This window comes from Helianthus annuus, chromosome 1 (assembly GCF_002127325.2).
Source record: "Helianthus annuus cultivar XRQ/B chromosome 1, HanXRQr2.0-SUNRISE, whole genome shotgun sequence".
NCBI lineage: Eukaryota > Viridiplantae > Streptophyta > Magnoliopsida > Asterales > Asteraceae > Helianthus > Helianthus annuus.
This window is the reverse complement of record NC_035433.2, coordinates 41281312-41288663: the sequence shown is the minus strand read 5'-3', so window position 1 is coordinate 41288663 and position 7352 is coordinate 41281312. Positions and strand designations below refer to the sequence as shown.

The window sequence follows — 7352 nt, the reverse complement described above, 5'->3', positions numbered from 1 at the left end:
GTGTTTTAACCCACTCATAAGTCACTATCTAACTAGGTTAGAATTATTCCTAGTTAGCTTAGTAGGTTCGGGAAGTCGTAACCCCTTTTACTTTAAGTCCCGTTAAATCGGGCCTTTTATAAACTTAATTACTTAAAACTTTGATTCGTTTTTATTTAATATTAGGATTTCTTATCTAAATCCAAATATTTGCCGGGTTATTTTTACTAATAACGGTACGTTACCCGTCTTTTAGTATTAACAGAGTTTAATTACCAAGCCCGTTTTCGGGGTGTTACATATAATCTAATAAAAGCTTATAGACTAATTAATTATTCTTAAATTTTATTATATTTACAATTGTGTAAACTCCTCTATTCCTTTAATATTTTTTATAGAAGTCACAACTTGTTACACATAAAGGAAGACACATATGAATAAGAACTGGTCTATCTTTTATATTAAAGCAAAATAGCTTTGACCAATTGACCATGATGTGGCATAGGTCTTTAGCCAGAGAATTCATGTTTGAGCGGCAATTGTGTTTTCTCCTTCCTACACTCTTTTTGAAACCACCTTTCTTCTCCAATTTGGAAACGTAATTAATTCTCTCAATTAGTTGAAATCATTACAAGATCTTCTCTCTCTGGCTTCACTCTACATCGTCTTCAAACTTGGATCTATTTTCGCCTTCTTCATTTTTCTGATCATCTAGGTATGTTTTCTTTGATTTTTATGATGTAATCCGATTAGAGCATCGGCCATGGCATCTTATCCGGTGGTGAATTTCACTTCTTTATGTTTTTCCTTGTAAAAATTTTGCATCTTATCCCAATTTTTTATCTGAGTTTTTAAGGGTTGTCTTCAAGAATTGTTAATTCTACGTATGGTTCTTCTTTATGTGTCGATTTCACAATTTGTAACACATGCATGTTTTCTCTTTTTTATGTTGTCTGTATTTGGTAATCTAGATGCGAAACCTAATTGTGATCCTAATTGTAAGTGCTCTAATTGCACCTTTTCTTATTCAAATAGTGATAGTGAATTCGATTACAGAAGTTCATTTCATTGTTAAATATATTAATATTAATGTTAATTTTGATTTTGTGTGTCAGGGTATCGAATACAGAGAGTGTGATGCGGTGTGAACGTCGATGCTCTTTTGAGGTACACCATTGTTTTATACGTCAATGAGAATCTATTTTTTTTTCCTTTGGCATTCAATGTTACCTAATGTCCAGGAAATTTCGTGACAGGTGTTAGTAGAAGGAGTGATTTTATTTAGTAGAAGAGTTTATGGATGAACAGAGTGGAGGAATTAGGGTTTTGGTGGTCATTTTTGTATTATGAGAAATTAGGAAGCAATTTAAAAATTAAGGTACACATTCACTCACTGGATGTTCATTCTTTAAATCACAGGTCTCTTAACCGATGGTTTGGTTTGAGCACGTCGCCCCGTCTCATAATCCAAGGTTTGAAGTTTGAACCAATTCTAATATCGGTCAAGTACCAAAATCGCACGTTTGATGAATCCTTTATTTAGTAGGTTGATCGAGTTTCTTGAAATCGTAGGTGTCATAATTTAGGGTTTGAGTCAATTCCAAAGTCGCATGTCTGATTGAAACGATTCTTGAAATAGCAGGACTCAAAATTACAGGTTTGTTCGACTTTCTAAATGATCGGGTTTGTTATATGTAAATCTTATGAAAGAGCCTGAATCAATGAAACATTACCAACGCCTTCTAGCTCAGAAGGTAAAACTTAGATTCGCCATGCAAACTTAGTTTTTTAACATTCCATATGATGTTTTGCTTAAAGCTAGAACCAAATGTACTATTAAACAAATAATGTATTGAAATCTTGTGTTAGGCGCAAAATCCTCTTACAGGAGAGGTGACTCCCAAGCATACAGAACTGCTACGCCTTGAAGAACAAGCCAGACAACAAGGCATAGGTTTATGGGACAGGGTTAGTTACTGTTACTTAACCCAACTGATTACTATTCTCTTTGTTAGTGAAATCACACTATATTGAATGCTTGTGTTTGATATGGTATGTTTACCAGGCTTTCGATTGGATTGGGTATTAAATTAAGAAAAAATGGATTATCATGAGCAAGCATGGCTATTGATTCTTTAAACTATTTTTATGTTTTCGTCATCGGTAAGGTACGATTCCCGTTGATTCTATCATGTTGATCTTCTCGCATGAAGAAATGGCAAAGTTGACGAAGACAAAAAGGTACGAATCTGGAATACTAAAATCTACTGCATTCAAAATGCAACTGCAATTATACTTCTTTTGAGTCTATACATGCCAAGTACCTTTAGAGCAGAAACTAAATTGTGTGTATATTCAGTGAAACGCCTTATATGATGAGGAAAAAAAGAATCTAATTTCATTGCTGAAGTGGTGTTGATGCTTACTACTGAATTATAGTTTCAGCACTCTCTACTAATTAACACATGTTTTTTTTTTTTTTTTTTGTGATAGCCCATTTTAATACAAGTTGATCAACTTCAATGTAATTTCCCAATCGGTATGTTTTTCTTTTTCTTCTTTTCTTTCTTACTACCTTTATGCTTCATGTAGTACAGCGAATGTTGAGTTTTATTGCTATTGAAATTATTAATTTTCCACATTTAGTTGTAGTGAAATATTGTAGTTTTGCTGCATTTTTGTAGTTGCAAAAAGTGCAGTTTTCTGCTGTTAAAAAAAATTGTCTGTATTATTCTACTGTCAAAAGACTAAGGGAAGTCAAAGTGAAATATAATAATCATATCTATGTTGTCCATGGCCTAACCTTGATGATTCTTAGAGATCAAATGGCGTTAAGTATAGTGCCTGAATCATTAGAACATGGCAATAAAACTCTTATTTGTTGAAATGGATGTTCTTCAAGTGAGTGTGGTGCGTTTTTTTTTTTTTACTATGGTTCATAGTTCAGCTGGTGTTCTTGACAAGGTACAACGTATATTGCTTCTTAGATCACTCACATCCCATTCCGTATCATATCTCAATCCATATAATTTAGAAAAACTTAAAAAAAAACTCACCGAATATGGGACTTTATCCTATTCTCTAAAATGGGGATTAAATTTAGAGACTAACTTTTCATGCCTTATATTCAGGTATTCATTGTTTGCTGCTCATACCATTTTCCTTATATTTTGTGAGTGGAAGGACAGATTAGAGAAGAGAAGGCATATAAATTATTATTTAGTTAATAGAGATAGAAATGGAGAGTGAGATGTGTGGGTTTGTTTTAAAAGTTGAACAAGATTTAAAGAAAAAGAAGGGTTGTAGCTAAATTGTAGGATCGAAGATGGAGAATGCATTGTGAATGCTTTAATTAACAACTGATTATTAAAAGTTACGTGCCAAGGTATTGTGATTGATTCGTATATTTTTTTTGTTAGATTCGTAAGAGATTAGGATGAAGCTGAAAAAGATAGTCTAAACATGGTAGCATGTGCTCAAAAAGCACTTGCATACGAAGAAAGATAGATGTAAAAGATGGAGCAAGAGTCGAAGAGGCTTAAAAAAGAAGCCATGAAGAATTCAAAGGTAAAAATGAAGCCATGAAGAATTCAAAGGTAAAAATATGGACATGGTACAGACATTGAATATTTCGTTATTTTGATTAAAGAGGTTGAGTATTTCGTTATTATTTTGTTTAAATTTTAGACTAAAATACTAAATGTGAGGTTGTTTCCAGCTGCAAAGGATTATGTAGGGGCAATTTCGAAATCAAGATTTGTACTTAAAGAAAACGAGGATAATCTAGACGTGTTGTTGCTGCTTCATTGTTGCGCCTACCATCATTTAGTCGATCATCAGCTACTAGATTTTCACTACACATTTTTTTAAATTTCTTTTGGAAACATAATATTAATTGATTTTTACTACACATTTTTTTTAATTTCTTTTGGAAACATAATATTAATTGATTTTGATTACAAAGCAATAGTTAATTACGTTTTTCGTCCCTGTGGTTTGTTAAAAATCACTATTTCAGTCAGTTAGTTTAAAAATTGCGAAAACAGTCCATGTGATTTTACTTTCGTAACTATTTCAGTCCACCTTCGTTAACCTCATCTATTTGTGTTGTTAGTTTCATATGAAATTACCATACTGCCCTCTTACAATTGAACACGGCACACTTTACCACCCACCCAATTCTTTCTTCTTTGAATGTATACCCACCAATCTTCTTCTCTGAATCGCCCTCCATCATTTTATGGTATTCATGTATTTCAATTATTTGATGTACTCTCCATCATTTACGTTAATATTTGAACGTATGTATAATTAAATTATTTACGTCAATAATGTTAAAGTTTAAATTATTTTGTGTAGCTACCCGTGTATTACACAGGAACTTAGACTAGTATACATATTAAATGAAAACCAGTGGCGGATATAGAGTGTAAAAAGGAGTAACCCCCGTTGACCCTTGACGCTCTGACGTTAGTCTAAATTTTGGAAAAACTGACCTTTTTTTTATTTCATTACCCCTTTAGATTTTTTTAAATGTTGCCCCTATAATAATTTTCTAGATCCACCACTAATTAAAACAAAAGAAAAGAGAATATCTAACTTTATGGAAACTTATCCCAAAAATGTACTACAAATAGTAAACATAGAATATTGCTTCTTTATATATGTTAATGTGGAAATTTTTTATTAAGAGTAAATTACAAAACTCGTCCTTGATGTATGTATTTTATTGCAGACCATGTCCTTTGTTTTCAATTATTACATTAATCATACCTAATGTTTACAAATCCTAACATGTTAAATCCCTTATCCCAAACTCAGTTAATTTTCTCAGTTAATTATAGTCACGTGAGGCCCACGTGGGCATTAATGTCTTTTAACCTACCATCTCTTTCCCCTCATTTAAAACCCCAAATAACCCTAATTTGTTGACTGATATTGGTTGCCTGTTTCACCTACCTTCATCTGCTACAGTCTTCAATAAAGAACTTTGATTTGAATTGCAATATGAATAATGCTAGTTATCCGGATCATACTCCCCCACCTCAAAGTCATCCCTCATCACTCCATTCTCATCCACAACCCCTAACCCCTGCACCATCGACGGCGGTGGAGGCGGAGGCGGTAGTGGCGGCGGAGAAACAAATGCCGCTGGTGGAATCGTCGGTAACGTGTGATCAGCTACTGATTCTACTTCGTTTGTATCATTTATTAACGATTTGACATCAAAAGTTTTGTTGAAATTTGGTGAAATTGAAACAATTGGAGTTTTCCAGTTTGGTCTGAATTTGACCTGAAAAAGATCAATTGCTGATCTTTTCCGTCGGATCAATGCTTACCAAAATAGAAAAAAGCTAGGGCTACGAACGCAAATCCGGTTGTTTTAACTACAAGTGGCGGTTTTAACTGTGACAACTGTGCTCTTTAATCGATGAACAATGCAAAACAATGTTAGTTATCAATAATATAATGTGCTTTGGTGTTATTATATGTGTTTTATATGTGTATTTGTGTTTGGTGATTTTACAATTTGATTCGATTCGATTTCAAGCTTTAAATCGCTTTCTTGAAAGTTATACGCAAACTGGTGCCTAAACGCAGTCAGTTTAACGCGAAAAACACTCCGGGATAGTGACATAGGCATAACATACCTTAAATAACCTTCACATAACTTAGGAATAAGTTTTGGATGGTTTGGTGTGTTGAAAACAAGTTTGTTCGATCGCAGGGACTATTTGTGTCAAACTGCGAAACTATACCCATTTGTATAGTAACGAACATTCCAGAACTTGATCATAAGTTAAACATACCCTAAATATCCTTTACATAGCTTAGAAATACGCTTTGAGGGGTTCGGTATGCTAAAATAAACTTTATTGATCAATAGGGACTAAAAGCGTCAAAAAGTGCACAAGTTTGCATTTTCGCGCATATCTTCCGTTCTGAATATATCCGAACACCCAAAAATTTATGTAAGCATTAAAATATTTTATTTTAGTGTTTGGCGTAACGAAATTCCATTCGTCGCTTGATTTGGATCGTTTTTGCGTTCGTTACGACTCCCGTCGTAATTAACCGAACAACGCAATCGTACGACTAAACGAACCGACATCCGAGATATTTTTGAGCATGTTTTGAGTTCCCTATACTTTAACTTCATTTTAGAGCCTTGAAATGAGGTTAACGGGGCTTAACGTGTCAAAAATGAGCCGAAATCCAAGATTCTGAAGTGCAGGGACCTGTTTTGACATTCTGCCAAACATCCTTACACGGGCCGCGTAAGGATTGATGTGTATCTTACGTGGGCCGCGTGGCTCAGACAGAAACAATGAATCTGGTCATTTAGCTCGATTTTGATGATTTTGATCTACGCGGGCCGCATGGTATTCATGCTATGGGCTGGTTTGTGTGGAGAACAAGTCCCCCAATCAGTCTTTAACACTTGTATGGCCTAGATCATTCCCTCTTCTCCAAGAAATGATCCTAACGGTTTGCGAAAAACTATATAAGGCCATGCTTTCATTCCATTTTCCTCACATTTGGTCTGAGATTTCTCTAAGTGGTTGTGATTATTCACTACCTACCTGAGAATACTTGGAACCAAATCTATTTTGACCCTTTGTAAGTCCTCCTTCGTTCTTTTATCGCTTTTCGAGTGTGAAAGTTTGAGTTTCAGCTTTGACCACAAGATGGTCAATGAGAAGTTCGTTTGAACGTCGCAACGTGAGCGTGATCACGATGGTTATAGTCCTTAGTGACTATACCTACTGATTACCACATTGACTAGGCGTAGTGACGAGTCGTAGTTTCGGTCAAAATGCGAATTTAAGCGTATTTTGCAACCAAACTACTCTTGGTATCAAAACACTTTGTTTTGATATCTAAACCTGTTTTCTAACTTAGTTAAGCATGTTTTAACATGCTTAGCTCGTCACTTTCAGTTTAGTGCTTGTTTAGAGTCGTAAGTCAAGCGGTCTAAACCACCGCTTAGACTTTCGAACTCGACCCGTTTGGTCGATCATTAGGATCCGACCAAGCATGTTTAGTGACCATAGTTGCATAGGGAATAACCTTCCGAGGTTATACCTTATGGTCACCTAGTTTAAGTAGTTGTATGATAGGTAGTTTATATGCCTTAGGTAATTTACCAAAATGCCCTTTTCATGCATAATTGGATTTTAAGCATATGTAACCCAAACATTTGTCACATAACTGATTATGCAACATAAATAAACATGTTTAGGTATATAATACTTGTCATAGGACTAGTTAGATGTCTCGAACGCGTTTTACGCGAACGACGCGTTAAAGTAGCGTAAGCTACCTAAACGGGTCGTAACGGGTCGGAAGCACTTAGGTTAGGTTTCTATTTA

At 34.7% G+C, this 7352-nt stretch overlaps 1 long non-coding RNA gene across 1 annotated transcript; it reads left to right on the top strand.

Moving 5' to 3' along the window:
* Nucleotides 1-965: 965 nt before the first annotated feature.
* Nucleotides 966-1673, top strand: LOC118482115. The gene is made up of 3 exons (XR_004867277.1): nt 966-1146; nt 1399-1451; nt 1552-1673. It is a non-coding gene; the product is annotated as an uncharacterized LOC118482115 (long non-coding RNA).
* Nucleotides 1674-7352: the final 5679 nt, after the last annotated feature.